The sequence below is a fragment of the Eublepharis macularius genome, chromosome 2 (assembly GCF_028583425.1).
Source record: "Eublepharis macularius isolate TG4126 chromosome 2, MPM_Emac_v1.0, whole genome shotgun sequence".
NCBI classification, from domain to species: Eukaryota; Metazoa; Chordata; class Lepidosauria; order Squamata; family Eublepharidae; genus Eublepharis; species Eublepharis macularius.
This window is the reverse complement of record NC_072791.1, coordinates 185,741,340-185,762,351: the sequence shown is the minus strand read 5'-3', so window position 1 is coordinate 185,762,351 and position 21,012 is coordinate 185,741,340. Positions and strand designations below refer to the sequence as shown.

The following is a 21,012-nucleotide window of genomic DNA, read 5'->3' as shown; positions in this document are numbered from 1 at the left end:
AGTGGGGGTTCGGCTTCCTTTCATGAGGCACATAAAAAGCTTTCCCATAGTTATCTTATTTTGGTCATGAATGTGAATCTCATGTTGAAGTTAAATATTTATATGATTTCGCTCGCCTGGGGAAACATTTTAATTTACATTTTAATGTAAAGGAAGGAAGCATTTATTGTTGAGACTTCTTCCACAAAAATTACCCAGGGATTTGTAAAAGAATTTATATTCAGGCTATTTGATACTATGTGACTTGAATTTCCTCTTCTGCAGAATATATTAAAATTGTTAGACACAGTTCATTCCTGATGTATAGCCCTGTGATGTGGATGGTTGTGGCTCCCCCCGCTCCTTTGGCAACAGTTTGTTTATCTGAGTATTCTAAGATGTCCATCATCACATGACTGATAATGTGAGAACACTTTAAAATGCTTGCTTATGGGTTTATTTTAGCCTGTGACTAATAGAGCCAAATAAACAGTTTTCGAAATATGGACATGATCCAAGAGTTAAGCACTGTAAAATAACTTTAAATTCAATGAGAGAGTTAAACAGATGCTTTTAAAGGGATTTTGAAGTGCTTAACTGGCTGGCTTGTGCCATATTCTTATATGTATCACCTGCCTCTGATTGGACTTCATTCAATATTCGTTTTTTTTTAAAAAATGAATGTGTTTACTCTAAGAATCACTGAAATGAGTTTTCCTGATTCAGCACGGACAGGCAATCTATCTATGAAAACTTGACGACAGACTTTTCCTGTTCTATCAACTTAGCTGGGGAGGGGCGGGGGTTGGTGGGAAGAATAGGGAAGACAAAAGTAAGTGGGGTTGCACTGAAAAGGGGATTGCATTTTGTGAATGAAAAAATGCCCTTCCCCTTTCCATGATTATTCGGGTGGCTGATCTGAAAAGGTAGAAATGTGTTTGCCAGAGTAGCAAACTTTGCATTGTATGATATTGTCATATAGCCAAATCTATATTTCTACAAATCTATGTGATCATTGACTGGCTGGAACAACTATTCATCTCAGCTAGTCAGTGATCTCATCATCAACCATTCTGTGGAACTAGACTGGATCCCATTGGGAAGGTCAAGCTCATCTAAGGGGAATACCTATTTGTATGGACTTCTACAACTCCACTATGTCACAAACCATTTACAGCCAAAGTGATTCTTATCAGGACATTGACAGAACTTTCTTTACGTAGTTTGTGCATTCTGGTTATGTTATGTGTGTTACTATTCACAGCATACAGCAGTGCTACAGAAGTTTCTGGGACAGTAATCCAGATTATGTATGTTCCACGTGCCCCATACGGAAGTGCTGTCTGATGGCTGATGAAGGAATTGGCATTTTAGGAATCAGAAATGTACTTGCATTCCTTTGAAAAAGAAACCAACTAAATTTCTAGGTTGTAAAGAACAACTTGGAAACAATGTGAACAAAATCTGGAAAAGACTCACAAAATTGACAGATGGTGGTAGATTTTAGTGTCCCACCGAGGCATTAAAATTTGACCATTCTAAAAGGCCATTCTAAAAAGAGACTGTATCCCTCTCCGCCCCCATGTCTACAGTTCTGTTACCTTTTCTCCTGCATTTTCCCTGTTTGTAATCTCAGTGGTCTTCCCTCGTTCCTTGACTTTTGACATCCAGAAACTCAGCAACAGCGGTAATAAATCCTCTTATTATTTCTTTGCAAATCTTTGCAGATCTGAAAGAAGAACTAAGCAAGCAAATATGTGTTTGATTTGTCCATCCTATTGCTTCTGCCTTCTTTTTATGGATTTATTTAGTCAGAATGTTGTTTTTCCTAATACTGAATACAACATTAATTCTGCCTTGGCAAATGGCCATCATAAGAAACAGGCCTTATGACCAAAAGGCTTTGAAGAATGCCAGGACACAACAAAAAAACACAAACAGTCTTCCAACTGAAATGCTTAAAGGAAGCGTATTCATATCCTGCACCTTAAGAAGAATATAACTTCCTAATGTGGGGAATTTATATAGTTGCGCTAATAAGGGAGGGAGCTTAGAATGCTGCAGCCCCGAATGATACTTAGAGCAGGTACTCCTATAAATAATTAGGCATATAATATTTCCACAGCTGTTCAAAACCAGATGTTTTTGCTTTTTTAGGCTTAAAGTAACTTCCTTCCTTTTCAGGGTGAAGAGCCAAGTCTGTCAGGATCTATAAACTCATCCTGAAAGGAGTGGACAAGTTCAGAGAGACCTAAATCTGAACTTAAGAGAAAGGAGAGCATCAAAGCATGGCACTAGCGAAGTTGATGTAATATGGCCAAAGTAAGTTATTTAAAGGGGAATTTGAGAAGAGATTGATGGATGACTGCCATGACCATGGCACATATCCTTACCAGGGAGTGCCTCCATTCAGGAAACGAACATACAAACCATTGTAGATAGTCACGGGAGATTATCACATGCACATCTATTTTTCTGATTGTTGGATTGTCATTCCTTTGCATATAATACCTTTTGGCTAAGATACGCAGACTCCCAGACTTAACTGGGGGGATCAGTTGTGAACTGCATCGGAGGAGGGCAGGAGACTGGGCAGCTACCACATTAGAGGGAAGCATGGGCTTCCAGCAGCCTTGGTGGAGGCAGAGCCTGCACAGCCCAGATTCAAAAGCCAGGGCCAGCCAATCAAAGCGGGCTAGCCCAGGCACAAAGGGATGGGAAGAGGGCTGAGGACCCGGGAGGCACACTTTCCACATAGGTCCACCACCCCTTCATTAAGAGGGAGGTGACCTCCACCCCTCGACATTTGGCTTATGACTGGCATCCCGCCTAGCCCTCCCTTTTGTCACAACTTTGGAGAGAGCAGGTGGTATGGGCATTGGGCACCAATCTGTTTGGGGGGAAACAGGGCTTGTGAGCTCAGTTTACTTATTATGGGGATCCCCTTAAGGGGTTTGGGGAATGGGGCATGGCAGGTGCATGCCCAGCTCAGAGGCTGTCAGGTCCGCCTCATTCCAGGTGGCAGGGGATCCACACAGGGGTGCACACCCATATGGTACCCCACTAAATGTCATCCCATGGTTCTCCCCCTCAGCTGGGGTCTGAGGGGGTGTGGTGGTCATCGGCTGGTGGGCGGGTCAGCCAAAGTTCGGATCAGTGCCCTATGCAGCACCAGTGCTCTGTGAGCTGTAAATCAATGAAGTTGTGGCCTCTTTTAACTCCATCATGGTTGTCTGGTGTATTTTGTCGCCTTGCCTCCTAGCTCTCCTCCCCCTTTCAGCGCTGGCCTGCAACAGGTGTACATCCATTGGTGCGAGGAAGCTAGATGTCACTCTTAGGACTGAGGAGGCAGTTGAATAAGTTAGGATGGATTCACATACTTCTGTTTATTTGATGACTGCAGACACTGTGTGATGCTCTAATCCTAACTTCAAGCTTCAGGTATTGTACATCTTCTGCCATGCGCACTAGGAACTTGTATGTGATAATAAGATATATAAATAATCTAACTGCTATCCTAGCTACTCTTGTTTAGGAATATGCTCCATAGAACTCAGAAAACATTCATAGGATTGACAGTTGCTCATGGAACTCTACACTGGGTATTTCCCTTTTGACCACACTCCAATAATGTATAGAGGCACAGCACATTTCTAACATTAAGCATTCCCTCTCTGAACCCACATGCTCTAGTATGTTGTCCACAAAATAGCTCATCCAGAGCATATGCACTTTAAAATCACAGTCATATGATTTCAATGAATTTATGGGCTAGTCCTTTGGAGAAAGTGCTTAGCAAATGCTATCTTTAGCCTTACAGTTTTGCAAAAGCTGGGCTAGTTTTTAAGGTCCTATTAACCATGCTAATTTCACTGCATCCTATAAAAGAAAATGTTTTTGATAAGAACATAAGAAGAGCCCTGCTGGATCAGATCAGTGGTCCACCTAATTCAGCATCCTGTCTCACATGGTGGCCAAGCAGTTACTCTGGAGGGCTAGCAAGTAGCAACAAGGCATAGAGGCTTCCCACCAATGTTATCTCATGGCACTGGTATTCAGAGGGTTCCTGCCCCTGAATGTGGAGGTTCCCTTTAGTCACCAGGGCAAGTAGCCACTGATAGACCTATCCCCCTCTGTCTAACCCACTTTTAAAGCCCTCTACACCATGACCCTCATTAAATCCTCTGGAGCTAATTCCACATTTTAATTATGCATTCAATAAAGTATTTCCTTTTGTCCGTCCTGAGTCTACTGCCCATCAACTTAATTGGATGTCCTTGAGTTCTATTATTTTGGGAGAGGGAGAAAAAGTTCTCTTTTGCCACTCTATGTACTCTGTGCAGAATTTTATAAACTTCTACCATGTCTCCTATTAGGCATAATCTATTTTCTAAACCGAACAGTCCCAGACTCTTCAGCCTTTCCTCATAGGAAAGGTGTTGCCCTCTTCTGTTCTTTTTCCAGCTCTACAATGTCTTTTTTGAGATTTGGTGACTGCACACAGTATTTCAAATTGGGTAGCACTATAGATCTATACAGGGCCATTATAATACTATCTGTTTTATTTTCAATCCCTTTCCTAGTAATCCCCAGCACAGAGTTTGGCCTTTTCAATGCTGTAGCACATTGGATTAACACTTTCATTGAACTATCCACTACAGCCCCAAGGTCTCTTTCCCTCTCAGGGCCAAGCTACAAGTGACGAATGACACAGGTTGGACACTTGTCAGCTTCGCTCAAGTTTTGATGGGAAATGTAGGCATCCTGGTCTTGCAGCTTGGCTCTCCAACTGCTGTCCAATGGACTTTTCAACTGTCACTTGTCCAACATTCCACCAAGCTGCCTACATTTTCCATCAAAATTTGAGGGAAGCTGACAAGTGTCCAACCTGTGTCATTCGTCACTTGTAGTTTGGCCCTCAGTCTCAGCAAGTTCAAACCCTATTAGCATATACTTGGGGTTTATGTGCATCACCTTAATACTTATCTAAACTGAACTCCATTTGCCACATTGTTGCCTTCTCACCCAATGTGTGGAGATAACCCAGGAGCTCTTGGTTTTTACTATCCTTAATAATTTTGTGTCATTTACAAACTTCGCCACTACATTGCTCACCCATAGGAAGTAGGAAATAGAACCAGCCCCAATACTGATCCTTGTGAGACTCCACTGCTTCTTCCCTCCATTGAGAGAACTATTCATTTATTCCTACTCTCTGCTTCCTGTCATTTATCCTGTTTTTAATCCTTAATGAACAGGGATTTAGAGATACTTCATAGCATATGCCCAGAGGCAGCAAGAGGTTGTAAAAGATATTTAATACTGCTTTGAAGTACTGGTAACTGATTAAATTGTTACTGCTGGCTGGACCAGTGATGTAAGAGCACTTAAATCATTTTAGGGGGGCAATTTTAAAACTGTTGAAATATTAAGGCTTGCCGTCTATAGTAATGAATCAAAATCTGACCCAAAAATTGTGACATTTTAAAAATATAGTTAATATAACTATTATGACTGAAATAAACATTTCAATATGACCGTTATCCTGGAATTTTGATATTAACTTTCAATTACGCAGGCTGTGGTAGGAATGAGTGACACTGCCGCTGTGTATTAGACAGGGATGCCCTCCAACCAAAGAAGCTTACTGCTGTTCGCACCAAACAGGATGATTTTTTATTAGTATTTCTGTGTGTAGCATTTCTACTTTTTGTTGATCACTGCACTATCTCAGTGGTTTTGGGAAGGCTTTCTGATGGTATATTAACCAGGTTCTATTTACATGACCCATTTAATTATCTGGGGCTTACCAGGCAGGCAGTCAAGGCAGTACTGTGGAGCTGGGTGTGAAGAAACAAAGACAGAGGCTCTGTTTTTTTCTCACCAGAAATAGGCAGCCCCTGAAGGTGATAGACAGGCAGTTCACTTGCTTTGCAGACTGGAGAGTTTAGAGAAAGGTGCTAAGGCTTCACACTTTAACAGTAAACACAGACACATGCCAAACCATATAAATCTTGAGAGATTAGTACTGAAGAAAGATCAGATCTCCCTATGGGAGGTAAAAAGACTAACTGAGGTTCTGAGATCTTTTGACATGTTTGATTTTATTTAAAAAGAGCCATTATGGGGCCAGATTTTGGGAGAAATATTAGCAGCCTTTTAAGGCCAAGATAAACTAGGTGATTCTCATGGCTACTAGTCTGTTTATTTGTAAAAGCATGGTAGTGGGCTTATTGTATGTTAAAAATGGGGCTTGTGATGAAAGAAAGCTCGTGTTGCTTACATTGCTCACTGTCTGAACATAGTTCTCCCAACAGGGCTCTGATACAAGAAGCCAGGTTAGAAGAAAAAAAAAAGATGGCCTGGCAAACCAAGGTCAGGGAGCTAAGGCAAGGTGTGCTTGGATACGTATGAGGGTTATTTCTCCTTGCCTAGGGAACAGTTTCATTAAAAAAAGAGAGATCTCTCTTCATTGCCCATATCTTCCCTGCAAGCATATTTCCTGCAACCAAATTAACAGCTTTAATGTTGGTTGTTGTGGATTTTCTGGGCTGTATTGCCGTGGTCTTGGCATTGCAGTTCCTGACGTTTCGCCAGCAGCTGTGGCTGGCATCTTCAGAGGTGTATCACCAAAAGACAGAGATCTCTCAGTGTCACTGTGACACTGAGAGATCTCTTTTGGTGCCACACTTCTGAAGATGCCAGTCACAGCTGCTGGCGAAACGTCAGGAACTACAATGCCAAGACCACGGCTATACAGCCAGGAAAATCCACAACAACCATCGTTCTCCAGCCGTGAAAGCCTTCGACAATATAGCTTTAATGCTGATATTATTTTAAAAGCTTCCAGTTTTTTTTTTAAACGGTGTAGCGGTTAAAGTGTTAGACTAAGATCTGGGAGACCCATGTTCAAATCCCCACTCTAGTATGGAAGTCCACTGGGTGACTTTGAGCCAGTCACACCCTCAGTCTAACGTACCTCACAAGTTTGTTGTGAGGAAAAAGTGGAGGAGAAGAGAATGATGTAAGCTGCTTTGGGTCCCAATTGGGGAGAAAGTCAGGGTATAAATGAAGGAAAGGAATAAAAATGAAAAATCAAGTTTGTAGAGAGGCAAAGGAAGCTACTTTCAATGCCTTTTCCAAATCTTTTTGCACACCGCTATAGACTATGGCTTGGATCCAGACTAGCATTTCTGCGGGCACAAGGATTTCTGCTTGTCGAGTGCCTGCCTCCACCCTCTTGCAGCAACCCAAAATGCGCTCTCAGATCCTGTACCTAGAGCTCCGATGTCCCCCAGGACAGGAACATAATCCAAGCCTATATCTAAACCTGTTGCATGAATTCATGGTGGCATGTATGTCTGAAATTCAAGGCTTAATTTCAACTAGAATTTCAACACAAACCCTGGAACATCGTAGAAGTCCCACAAAGTATGCATGCATCGTTTTGCACATGCACAAAGAAGAAGAATCAACACCCCTTGCTCACCCAGGACCTGATTTGAAGGTGGGGGAACCTGGCAACCCTGATGTTGAGAGTCCTTCTGATCAAATGAAAATGAACCAGAATTGGTTCAATAAGGGAAACAAAATGGTAAGCAAAAAAATCTGGCACTGGAGTTCCAAGTACGTTACGCTAAGTTTTCTTCATGGCCCTTGTATAGGAATAAAATAAATAATATTGAATTACATCAGTGCATACAATTCTTTCTTTGAGCAGAATGGGAGAGCTTGCTGTACATATGGAAGGTACACATAGACCTTCTGTCCTCCAGACTGCCATGGGGCTTACTAAAGAGGAGAGAAGAAACAGGATTCTGTTGAGTGCAATGACCTTTCAATGGGTGGTGAACCCACACAGGTAGTGCCAAGGTATTTGATGCCAGTTTTATGCTGCATTACAAATTCATGTAGGATTTCTATGGGTTTAAACTCAGAAAAGGCTTCTGAATGATAATGGAAATAAGGTATTACAGTGGAACATCTTTGAGACAATGATTTGCTCACTTATAAATTATTTTATTTTGCAGAGACTAGTTTTGTAAAGACTTTGCTTCCTTCGGAAAGCATAACAGCTATGGCCTTGCTTTTGAATGCACACTTGTTTTGTGTGGGTGTTGCATGATGGCTGAATCGGATGTGTCAGTCAGATACATTTTGCTTGAGTCACTCTCTTAGCATGGTTTAACTCTATGTCTATAACTATATGAAAGAGACATCAATAAGTGAAGAAAAATACTGTCGGGTTTTAGCAAGTGTTTCCGTTTCAGTCATGAAAGAGCTAAACTATTTGTGTTACTTACTTAGTAAATTTACTTTGCATGTAACCACTAGGGCCTGGAGCAAGGATTCCCGCCATAGAAGGGGAGTCTCTAAGCATAATGAAGTAGAATTAGAAATTTCTATTGGACAACTTGTTTATTGGTGGTGGGGGGGCGGGGTCAATTAAGTGATGCTATGTACTGAAGTTTTATTGCCCTTTGTTCAGTCATTAGTTGTTGTTGTTCAGTTCAGTTCTCTCTCTGTCTTTTCTATCAAGACGTAACCTATTTAGCAAGTTATTATTTTCTTCCAAAGTAACCCTATTTTTATCCTTTTAGTAAAGTATTCTTACAGAGCTACACTGGAGCGCATGTCTATTCTTATTATTTCCAATGCACAATCTCTAAATAACTGCTGATTTCCTACAAATACAGTTTTAAAAAACTTCTTTGCCTCAGGAACATCACAGTCACATCAAGCCAGATAACTAAGTATAGACAGTTAATTGATCCAATTGAAACAAACAAACAAACACATAATTATTGAGGTTTGGTTTGGCTGGGAAAAAAACCAAAAACTATGCCAAAAAAGCATTTTCAGATACTCTATACATGCAGTCCTGCTGTCCCCTATACATACAAGTATAAAGGGATAAAGAACAACCCTGCTTGAACTATGAAATGCTTGATTGTTTCCTTAGAAAAGATAATGCAGATGTTATCCAAGCAGCAAAATAAGCTTCGAAAGCCCATGCCAGAAATACAAAGAGGATGCCTTTGTCTAAGCAATGTGGAAAGGAAGTAAGCAAAACCAGCAACTCTTGTCATTTACTGTATTCCCAGTACCTGTGTATAACTTACTCAGAAGTTGCTCCAAAGCCACAGCTGGAAGTAAGTTCTCTGTGAGCAATATAACCATTATCTGGTTTGCATTAGCATCATTTGTAAACAGATATTAGATATTTTATTTTGTGATGTTTGATGAACAGTTACACCAAATGCTTTCATTTAAACCACTTTATATATGACTGAAATAACTTCTGTGCTACCTAAACTTTTGAACTGGGAAGGCATTGGTAACTGCAGGGAGAGAACTAGGGCGTCAAAGCAGCAGGAACTGTGCTATCCCACCCGCATGTCAGATCTAATTTTTTGTTAAACAGTTGGCCATTTGTGAACAGTTTGAGCCTGTTTGGCAAATGTGGCATATTTCAACAGTACTTGTACAGTACAATCTCTCTTACAATAAAGTGCAATTAACAGCATTTTTTGCATGTTGGTTTCACACAGTCTGATAGGAATTCTACATACCCACCCCAGACTTGTTGCTGCATGCAGCTCTACTGCCAGTTTTTAAAATGGAGTATGCAAATTAGTCTATTATTTGCAAATAAACATGTCTTTAAAAAAGTCTCATCATTTGGTGTTATCCCCATTCTCCTGTAATCCCACAAGTTAAGCAATGTTCTGTCAGTTTTATTAGTATCTCACATAATGTTACCTCATCTTTTGTTGGCCTTTACTGATTTTCAAAAGACTATCTTTTGTGAAAGGTGTCTTCCCAGAGTCTTTGATTTATGAATTTGTTGACCCATGTTTTCTGTGTTCGCCTTTGATTAATTTTTTGACCCCCACGAAGAACAACTGCTGAGCTAGCTAAGGAAATAATGTCCATAACTTTTAATTTCTCAGAGTTCTGTATTTTTTGCTTCCCCTGAGACTTACTTCAGTTGCCCCAAAGCTAGGTGTTCCTCTCAGCGTCTGCAGCTGGTCCAATTTTAGCTCTACTGCCAAATGCAATTTTCAAGTAGGAATTCATCTGACATCTCCTGAGGCTTTGGCTTGTCTTATTGTAATTCACATTTTACTCAGTTGTGCGCAAGGCCTGTCAGCAAGATGGGTGTGTGTGTGTGTGTGTGGATAACTGCAGACACATTCATATGTGAACCCCAAGTTTCCTTCCTGAGATACTAGAAATGTTTGATTCTGAAGAAACTCCATGCACTCCAGCTTTGATTTCAGTTGTATGTAACTGTATAATCATATACAGACACACAGAGAGAAATTTAAATATTTTCAGTCTTAGGGAAATATGAAATACGTTACCTGCATAAGTCAGAAGCAGCTTTTCACTTCCATTTTGCCTGGGGATACAGGACTGAAGAATCTCCACTTTCTTTGGTTTGAGGAATCCAAGGGCATTTACAGAAAGGAGGAAAATGTTACTGGCAGACTGGACAACAGTTTCTGCTTAATTTTCTTGGATGTGCCATGGACTCTGACTCTAGTTTCTTTTGTCATGTTTTGCCCAACTTACACAGAAATCCAGCTTTCTGTCACCCCTCTTCTTGGTTCCTTGTCCATGCCACAGATTACCTGTTGATAGGAAGTTAGATGTAAAAGGAACACGTTTCAGTTTATTATTTCAGAGGTTGAAACATCTGGCACAGACAGCTATATCCACAAGCTTCCCTGAGTGGGAACTCAAGAGCAAAACACTCAAAAATGCGAGTGAGTCTTCACTGCCAGGGTAATGAGTTATCACCAGCCTCTCTTAATTAAACCTTTAGCTGCGGAACTGAGAGCAAGTTCCCAGCCCTACCAGGATTTAAACTAGAAGTCAATCCTGCAAGGTAGACCCCTTTGCAGATTTGAGTTCCATTAAATAATTACTTGGGTAGCTGTGGCCTAAATGGGCCAAAATACTGGATTCAAATTGAAACTTGCAGAACACACAAAGTTATACTCCAAAGAGTTTATTAACATAAATGCAGAAAATACAAATAAACAACATAGAGAAAGATAACAAAGAGAAAGATAACACAACTTGCTAGCTTACCCTAGTGCACTTAAACAGACTTTCGGTTTCCCAGTCCAAGATTACCTAGAGTTCAAACAGAGTTCCAAAGTCTCAGTCCAGAGACACAAATCCTGGGCTGGCACCAATCCAGGCAAGCAGGTCCAGAGCAATTTCTTCAGCAACCACACAGAATCCAAAAGCAGTAGGGGGTCCAAAGGGCTCAAGGGCACAGGCTAGAATGAGGGCCCTTGTTTTATCCAAAACTGTAGCAAATGGCCAGATCCCAATTAGCCAGTCCAGGACAGAGCATGCACTCTCACCCAAGGTCCTTTGCTGGATTAATGCAGTGTAGGTGCAAGACCTTGAAGCTATGACCTCATTGCACCTGTGTACTTCAATCCCAGCTCTGAAACTGCAGAGTCATGATGACTTTACAAGCATCTATCAGACCCTAAGCCTGAACAGAATCAAGAAACAGACTTGAGCAAGTCAGTTTCTTGACAACATCTTCCAAGGATATCACAACTGCATGTGAAGGATTGTGTGCCTTCCCGATGATTTCCTTGACTGTGGAAACCTGCTCAGTTAGTGGAAATCCATGATAGGTTTGTTGCTGTTGTATTTGCATAAGTCTTACATCTGATGTTACATTCTTCAAAACCTTCCTTGGATCACTTAGAACAAATCACAGAGAGACAAGGAGAGGGATCCCATGATGTATCAGTCAAAGGTACTAACCGTCATTGATTTTCCCGGCTGTCCTCTCCCCCCCCCCCGTCAGTCCTTTCTCAACAAAGGAAAGTTTATTTTGGGGATTACAGGATCCATTCTGTGTAACAGGCCCATGAGTTGAGAATGGGGAGGTAGAAGAGAGCAAAATCACTCCCTCCTGCCTTTTATATAAGTGGAACTCTACTGACAGAACAGCGAGTAGAGAGCAATTTTGCCCCTCCCCCTGCAATCTCTTGATCCACATGACCATGCAGTTCCCATGATTCTTGGCTCAGAGAGGATCGTTGGGGTAGGGGAACAGGGCAGCCTGGAAGATCACCAGTCTTTCAGCAGACCTTGTTCTGGATCCTAGTCAAAGTTATCCAACTATGATTTCAAACATGCTCTCTGGGATAATCCAGGGACAAGAAGGACTAAAAGACACAATGGATGGATCAAGTCAGCTTTTTAAAATCATATCACCCAGTTCCCCTCCTTATTACAGCTTCTTCTCCACATGCCTCTTGAGAGCTAGTGTGGTATAGTGGTTAGATTGAGGGACTAGGATAGAGCTGGACGACCCAAGTTCGATTCCCCATTCTACCATGGAAGCTTGCTGTGCGACCCTGGGTCAGTCACATATTCTTAGACTAAACTACCTCACAACGGGATAGAAATGAATTAAAACATAAAATCAAAGTCCATGTGGGTCCGATGATCCACAACATAGGCTTTGTGGTGGTAGGCTTTGTGGAGGCTTTCTCCCTCTTTCACCAGTGGAAATGAATATTGCTATAGCCCACAGTTCCATTGATACTCTTCTGGGGTGTCTGGGAGCAAATGGCTGGTCTGGGGTGGACAGAATCAATCTGAAACTTAGGAACCATATGATGTCCAAGGAAATCTCCACTCTGTTGCCCTGGCAGTACACTTCACGAGACAGTAGCACATAGCTTTGTGGATTCCCAGTAGCTCCTACTATGTTTAATCCAGTAAAATGTTTGCGGCTTTACCACAAACTTCTCTCTCATGTTTTTGGTTCCTTCATATGTTTCGGCCTTTCACGTCCTATGATTAAGTAAGTGCAGAAAAAAGAAAACAGGTTGTAAAGAAATATTGCTGCTGGAAAGGGTTGCTTTCATTACATTTTTTCTCCCCATGAAATGCTTTGCTTTATCTCCTCAGTGCTACACGTTTATCCCCATATCATACCTGCCATTCTTATTTTAAAAAGTAAAAATATCAACCCCACTGGAGCATAGTCTGTTCTCAAACTTACCTCTTTTATTTAACTGCTGAGGAACATCCTAAATCTGGTTCATAACAAGCATCTATTATTGAGCAGAATATGATCTCTAGGCCATGACATGTAGACCTCACATCGTGATTTCAATATAAAACAATACTTTCAATGCCAGTTGAATTTTCTGGTGCTTTTTCACCCTTTCCCTGAAAGGTCCTGCCATAAGCTCTTTTTAATTGTGTTTTTAAAACCACATTGACAAAAAGGGAAGAAATCATTAATGAAATAGGCAAGAGACGAAAAATTACTCTTCTTTTTAATAGAAAGGGGATAAAATCTCCATTAGTGAAATGGTGAGGGATTTTCTAAACACATTGAACTCAAATTTGTTATTAAAAACATCAATCAAATAAGAAGCATGATAAGAAAAAATGAGGATTTGTCTGGGAGATTAGATATCTATGGTGTCTGGATATCTGGTTATCTGTGTTTTCATCTCATGAACTTTCTAACTTCCTCCCACAACTATCAGTGCTGAATTATATATTTAATGGACTTTATTTCTTCCCAAAGTGATTAGAGTAGCAAGAACTGGAAGAATTCTATTATTCTATTCTATTCTATTCTATTCTATTCTATTCTATTCTATTCTATTCTATTCTATTCAAGGGCAAACTATGAAGGCTGTAAAATAAAATAAAAAGTTTTCTTTCTTGTACTTTTTCATGATAGATTCCATTATTAGGATTTTTTTTATTGTACACTAACAAAAAGCCATTAGAGAAATAAAGTAATCTTTAGACCAGCTCAGGAGCTTGATCTCCAGATTAGAGAACATCCATAGACCATGTTCACTGGCCTCATCCCCACCTCAGTACATTTAGCAAAAGGTCTGAACTTACATGTCTACATGTGAACTCACAGAGCAATTGGGAACTCAGCTTTTTTTCTCCAGTATTTCCAGGGTGCTAATTCACACATTACAATGCTCTCATGCACTGATGGGTCTGCCCTGGGCCCTGTCTGTTAGGCATGCACTGGCATGTCTGTGCTCAGAACTTAATTCCCAGGGGCTTTCAGGCTGATTTGGAGTCGGACTGAGACTATGGCACGCATGGGCAGGGCAGTGATTAGGGAAGGAGCTGATCACATATATTTAGAAATAAGATTTTGAGGGAAGAATAGGCTGGATTTAGGATGGGATGCTCTACCTTGGATCATTGTGTAGTTCTAGATCACCTTATTACTAAATATTTTTCTAATAACATCTCTTCCTTGTATGCAGCTTTCATATATTTTAAATCTGCTTTTGATATGATACATCAGGACCTATTAGGGGAAAAGTTAAGGGAGATGGGAATTGAAAAGAGATTATTGGCCCTAAGAAAGGCCTTATACAGGAACACCAAGATCTGGGTAAGGATGGATCCACAAGGCCATTTTACAGAAGTCATAAAAGTAGGGGGAAGTGTCAAGCAGGGCTGCATCTTAGCACCATCTTTATTTAACCTTTTTATAAACAATCTAGGGGAGCACTTAAACTGCTCTGAGGTGCATGCCCCTAAGATCTCTGATAAGCATGCCCCCCTTTTATTATACACAGGTGATGCGGTATTAATGTCTAGAACTCCCATTGGTCTTAAACGAGAAATGGAAATTTTAGCTCAGTATTGCCAGGTCGACCATGTTGAAATTAATTATCAAAAATTGAAGGTTTTAGCTTTTGCAAATGGACCTCGAACATACCATTGTAAAATTAACTTGGTGGATATTGAGCAAGTTCGCTGTTTTAAATATTTAGGAACTGTCTTCCAGGCTTCAGGCCCTAGAAAAGTGCACATGGACCATATTATAACAAGTGCATCCAAAAGCACGAGTGTAGTTGAGAAATATTGGTTTTCCGGGGGTCGGAATGTAGCCGCAGCGGTTAGGATTTTTAAGGTCAAATCTCTAGCCCAATTACTTTGTGGGATGCCTTTGAGCATAACACCATATCAGTCCTATTGGCAGTCTCTGGAAAAAGTGCAATCAAAGTTTTTAAGGCATATTTTGCAAGTTCCCTTTTGTGTCTTCAGTTCACTTACTTGTTTGGAAACCAGTATGGTTACCTTAAAAGCATGCTTATGGATCACTGTTATTCTTTATTGGTTCAAATTAATGACTAAACCCTCTGGTTTAGCCAGTTTAATAGTGAGAGATTCTAGTGTACCATATTGGATTAAGGAAAGAGAACTTAAATTGGGTTATTATGGTCTCTCTAAACAGTTCTTGCTGAATATGAAAAATAGCTCTGTCAAACCTTTTCTTAAACAAAGAATTCTGGACATTGAAAGACAGCATGACCTAAGTTAAGTTAAAGGTTATCTTCTGGGAATAGAAAACTTAAAGTGACAATGATGTCATATTTACAAAATTTAGATAAAGCTGACTACAGGAGAGCAGTTACCCTTAGAATGGAAATGCTACCATCAGCGGTCATAGAGGGTAAACACACAAAGCAACCATATGAGGAAAGAGTATGCATATGTGGAGCTGGGAAGATAGAAATGAGGGGACATGTTCTTTTTGAGTGTAAACTTTATAAAAATATTAGAGCTACCTATATAACTCCAATTTGCAATCAGTTTCTGGGAAGAAATGCTAGATTTTATTTAGATAAGCTTTTAGCCGATAGGGACCAAGAAACCACCTTAAATGTGGCAAAATTTGCTGTGCAGGCTATACGGTTCCGGAAGTATTTTGTAGGGGGAAATATTTTATTAATTTTAAAGTTTTAAATATTTAAGAATTTGGACTCTGGGAATTTCATGTTTATTAGATGGATAGATTTTTAATAGTATGATTTACCTTGACTGTATGTTTTAATTAGATTGTATGTTGTTACCTGTCTGGTCTTTGACCATATTAAACATTGATTGAGCACATATATTTAGCATGACTTCGATAAAATGAGAAATGAGGCTATAATGAGCTAGATTGTATTTTCATCCAAAATTATGTTTAATTTTTTTTGAAGAAATAACTAAGTTTAATTCATTTGAGTGGGTTATCGGAAGGTGGGAGTTGCGGTAATTTTTTTTAAAATAAATTTTTATTGAATGGGTTAACATACATTCCCATGATACATAATACAACTACATTTACCCTTTAAATCAATATATATGCCCCCATCCCTTCCCCCTCCCCCTTTTCCCTTTTTGACTCCCAACAGCACTATAACCCTTTTATTTCTTATTATTATCTCTATTCAAATACTTGTCCCTATTATAAAAGGTAAAGCTTTTACTTATTCTCTATACATCTTAATAATTGTCCAGAGACCACAACTGTCTTTTCACTGAGTTGCGGTAATTTTGGATTACTTGTCTGAAAAACCTGTTATTGTCTTTTCTTTTCTTTTCTTTTCTTTTCTTTTCTTTTCTTTTCTTTTCTTTTCTTTTCTTTTCTTTTCTTTTCTTTTCTTTTCTGGAAGGGTTCTTTTAATTTGGCAAATAAGAGTAGCAAGAACACTCTTGGTGAATTTTGGCACTCTTGGTGAATTTTGCACAGAATTATTCCAAGAGCTGCTGTACCCCACCAACACCCTCCCCTGCTGTACTGCAGCAAGGGTTCAATTGAACCCCAAGAGAGCACCCTCCTCATGCCCGCTGGTCACACAGCTTAAATTGACTCCCTTCATCAAAAGATTTCTAAAGATGCACATGCAGCATTCCTGCCCATCTTAGTTTTTCAAAACTTCTTATATATCTATTTTCTTTAAATGTTTTTCAAAATGTCAGTCAAATTTAAATAATAAAATAAATGATGATTTTTCATGTACCCTCATTTGGTTGCTTAATAACCAAATGAATTTCCCCTTTCAATATATATTTTAATTTTTTAAAAATGTTAGATAGCAACACATTGAAAATTATTTTGAATACATGAAAACTGCTTTGCATTTTTTGGATCAAGATTTCCTTCCCAATGAAAAAGTAGGCCATCAGATTTGAAGATATGGGATGTTAGGTTTGATGGCAGAGGGTGGGGGATGTTAAGTTAAATGAGCTAGGAAGCTCCTCAGATGCCTAGGAAGGAATGTGTACCTTGCATGTGAGTGTCAAGAGTTTCCTACCTCTATGGGGATGCTTTAGGTGAGTGTATGAATTAGACTTGAATAATCTCATTCAGAGCAATAAAATATAGTTTAATTTTAGGGATCTATGTAAGGAGCTTGTGACTGTTGTGGTTGCTTCTTGTGATCACACATTCAACATGCTTAATTTCTTTCCTGAAGATTCATTATTCCTCCTACTCTCTTTCACTATGGAGCATTTCCATGGGTGGAAGCATTTCTTCCTAAGAAGCACAACTTTCTTACCTCCCGCTGCAGCCCAAAATGCTGCTCCCAGGGGACAGGGGATCTCAATGACAGCATTTGGGTGGTATTTTGAGCAGCCATGGGAGGAGGAGCTGCAAAAGCCACGCTCTGTGAGCAGAAATCCTTCCATGCATAGAAACTCTCCACTGAATCCAAGCATGTATATACTATTTGTTAATTACTTTTATATTTGCCCCCCACTTCCTTCCATGAAAAAGAGAGAGTTTCTAGGAGGTCTCTCATCCAGGCACTGACCAGGCATAGAATTGTTACCTCACTGCTCCGCGTCTGTTCACTACGCCTAATTTTAGTATCCCTTGAATCCACACATTTTATTTTGTCAAAATAAAAGCTGCATCAAATACATAAACCATTTGCCATTTGTGTCATGTGTAAAGTCACTACTTTGGTAACAGCAGGAAACCAATATTAACTGCTGAATCCCACCATGCTGTGTCAATAAAACTGGAGTTATCCAATAAAAGATTTTATTACCTGTTGTATACATTATTTAGAGACCTCTCAATGTACCAGCTCAGCAATATTATGAGTTTCAATCTGATGCAAACGACCAGTTTGAAAACCCTTTGAAGTATGATGTTGTGGCAGATACGATGATGATCTTAAAATATGTTCCATAATAAAGCAGAAAAGCAAAGGATATGATCATACTGTCATTTAGATAGGTTTTGTTGATGGCGTTTAATGGAGGGAGAAGACTGTGAAAGCATTCCATATAAACCAAACTAGACATGTCAACAGGAGAATCATAAATGGGTCTTCCACTCATTTGAAAACTCTACATAATAATATCAGGATTGGGGCGGGAGAGACTTAGATTGGGGTCACAGCATGGGGGGGATTTAACTCTTTCTTCCCTTCGCCATTATGAATTAATAGATCATTAGCCAGCCACCATATGGAATTTTTGTATTGTCTGACATTTACTTAAACAAAATAATTTTCAATGATGATAATACTGGGGGAACAAGCCCTAGAGGGCAAGTACCTGACCCCTCTGACAGTATGTGAACAGTTCACTTATTAGGGGTCAAGTAACAAGGCAAAGATTGGGTATGGAAAGGTATGCCCTAATTAACAGGGGTGGTAATGTTGGAAAGCTGGAGAAACCTTAGAGAGTCCTAATGGCATGACTTGTTCCTGAGTATATGTTGATTCTAATGTAAGGTTTAGATGCAGAAAAGCACTAATTTTTATGAAGCTTTAAATGAGTTCATTTATATCTGGTACATTTATGATACACTTTCTCATTTAGATCCTAGGAATGTATTATTTTTTAATACATTTAGAAATTCACTGCCTTTGTTTTATTTTTCAACAGAAATATGAACTTAGGCCATAATGGTCTATAAGTAACACACACACTAATAGTCGACTTAGTTAAAAAATTACACTGTTGGCTTTGGCATATCAGTACCTCCTTTGTTTTTTCAAATTGCACAAATGTCTTAGCTCTGTAATGCAGTACACCTGGCTCTCCCTGTCTGGGTCTGCTGTTGAAATCTTTAGAGAAATATGTGAACCGCCTATTTTTCTGATTAATAGCACATGAAGTCAATCTTTAGGCTTTTGGGCCCAAGTTCAAAAATATATCGCTATAAAAGTTCCTTGATTTACAGACCATTTCATAGACTGAAATGATTAATTGCCTAATTTACTTGTTTCTTTTTTTATGGTGAAACCAGCATATTATGATTTAAGGAGCAGACAGAGAAAACAGTTACTTAAACTGAATTTGACTTGATTGCACTGTAGAAAACGGAGATCCCATTTGTGAAGTACTTTCTCTTGTTAGCTTTTCCCTTTTAAAATGGTTTCTAAAGGGAAAATGACTTTTGAACACTGGAAGTTTAGCGGCACACACAACCTGCAAATCATTCTACTATCACAGTTTGCCACTGTGCGAGCCTACCACAGTTACTTCACAGTATAAGATCCACAGTCCCTCCAGGCTGGGGTGGAGGGAGAATTCCTTAGGAGATAGTCTTGGCTTTAGGCCTGGATTGTTGCACCACCAAGACAATGAAGGGAATTTTGTCAATTTCAGTTGTGTTATCCAGAGCCCTGATATGTAACTGATTGTAACTCTAGTTACAGAACAGAAATGTATGCAAGAGGGAAAATATTCACCGCATATCTCTAGAAGGTCTAAATAGAAAATAGGGGGGAAAAGATCTGTGCATGAATAATAGAAATTCTGGAAGAGGAAGGGAAGGAAAACTGGCTGTTGCCTTTCATCTATTCATGTTTTTTTAAGTGGAATATTAAAGAAAAGTGCAAGTGCTATCCTAAGCAGAGTCATGCCCTTGAAATCAATTGATTGATTGATTGTTTGATCAATTGATCGATCAATCAGCACTGTTGATTTGTTCATCATTAGTGATATCATAGGCACTAGCAAACAAGTGTCTGTGAAGAAGTGTGTAAAAATAAAGTTGGAATGTAGTCTTTTTTTGGTGGTCTATTTAAATATTTGAGGCATGTTTGTATTTCAGCAGAAAACTCATTTCTGGATAAACTCGCCACTTCAACTGGGATGAAATTCTCAGGCATTCTACCCAAGAGATCCTCACTGCTGAAGTGCAGGCAGATGGGGGAAAGGGTTCCCAATTAAAATTCTCCCTTGTGGAGTGGGCACAGGGAGATGTGAGAACATTGGCATGTGAGTGAGTTTTTCATCCTTTGCCAGGCTGATCATAATCCTGGGTGTGAAGTGGTCTATTTTTTAATTAAAGAAATAAATTGCGCTCATGGAAGAATGAAGCTAAACTCTACATACCTCTCCCTCACATTTTATCTATTGCATATTGGTGCTTTTAAATTTTTTTCTTTCAATTTCTCTCTGACACCAGCAGTCAGCCTAGTTGGAGGGAAAACTGCTTGAAAGTGCCAAAATTTAGCACCATTTAGCTTCCTGGGCAGTGTGCTCAGTTTTTGTTGAAAAATAGATGGCCTTTCCTCTTTTCTTTTACACAGGAATAGGAGGTAGCATAGATCAGCAATATATTTGACTATGTTGGTACATGACAACCTACTTAGGACAGCATGATATAGTGGTTTGAGTGCCAGCTAAGGATCTGGGTGAACCAGGTTCGAATCCCCGCTCTTCCATTGAAGCTTGCTTGGTGACCTGAGGCCAGTCACATGCTGTCAGCCTAACCTACCTCACAGGATTTTTGTAAATATAAAATGGAGGACAGGAGAGGAGATTTATGTAAGCCACCGTGGGTCCCCATTGGAGAGGAAGATGGGTTATAAATGAAATAAAATAAAATATTTTTTATTTATGGAATATTTAGGACACTATTGTACTGTGTGTTTATTTTGTAAATGCCTCCTAAATCTATATATAAACATATCCAATCTTTTGGAACTTTCAGTAAATTAATTTTGCAGAATTAGGCATAGTTAAAGAAAAATTGCAAACCTCTTCTGTTCAGTGGCTGCATTTACTTTGCTTTTGTCTCTAACATTGCATTTAAATGTGTGGTGGAGTGCCCTCAAGTCGTAGCTGACTTATGGCAACCCCTGATGGGTTTTTTATGACAAGAGACTAACAGAGGTGGTTTGCCATTGCCTGCCTTTGCAGCTCTGGTCTTTGTTGGAGGTCTCCCATCCAATTATTAACCAAGGCCAA

The 21,012-nt window shown here is 39.6% G+C and overlaps 1 long non-coding RNA gene across 1 annotated transcript in view; it reads right to left on the bottom strand.

The window, feature by feature from the left end:
- LOC129324575 (uncharacterized) overlaps positions 1–11,173 on the bottom strand; it is a 32,097-nt gene extending 20,924 nt beyond the window's left edge. The window contains exons 1-2 of the long non-coding RNA XR_008596544.1: positions 11,080–11,173; positions 10,347–10,616 (exon numbers count right to left, since the gene is read on the bottom strand). This is a non-coding gene — a long non-coding RNA (uncharacterized LOC129324575). The remainder of the gene's footprint in view (positions 1–10,346; positions 10,617–11,079) is intronic.
- Positions 11,174–21,012: the final 9,839 nt, after the last annotated feature.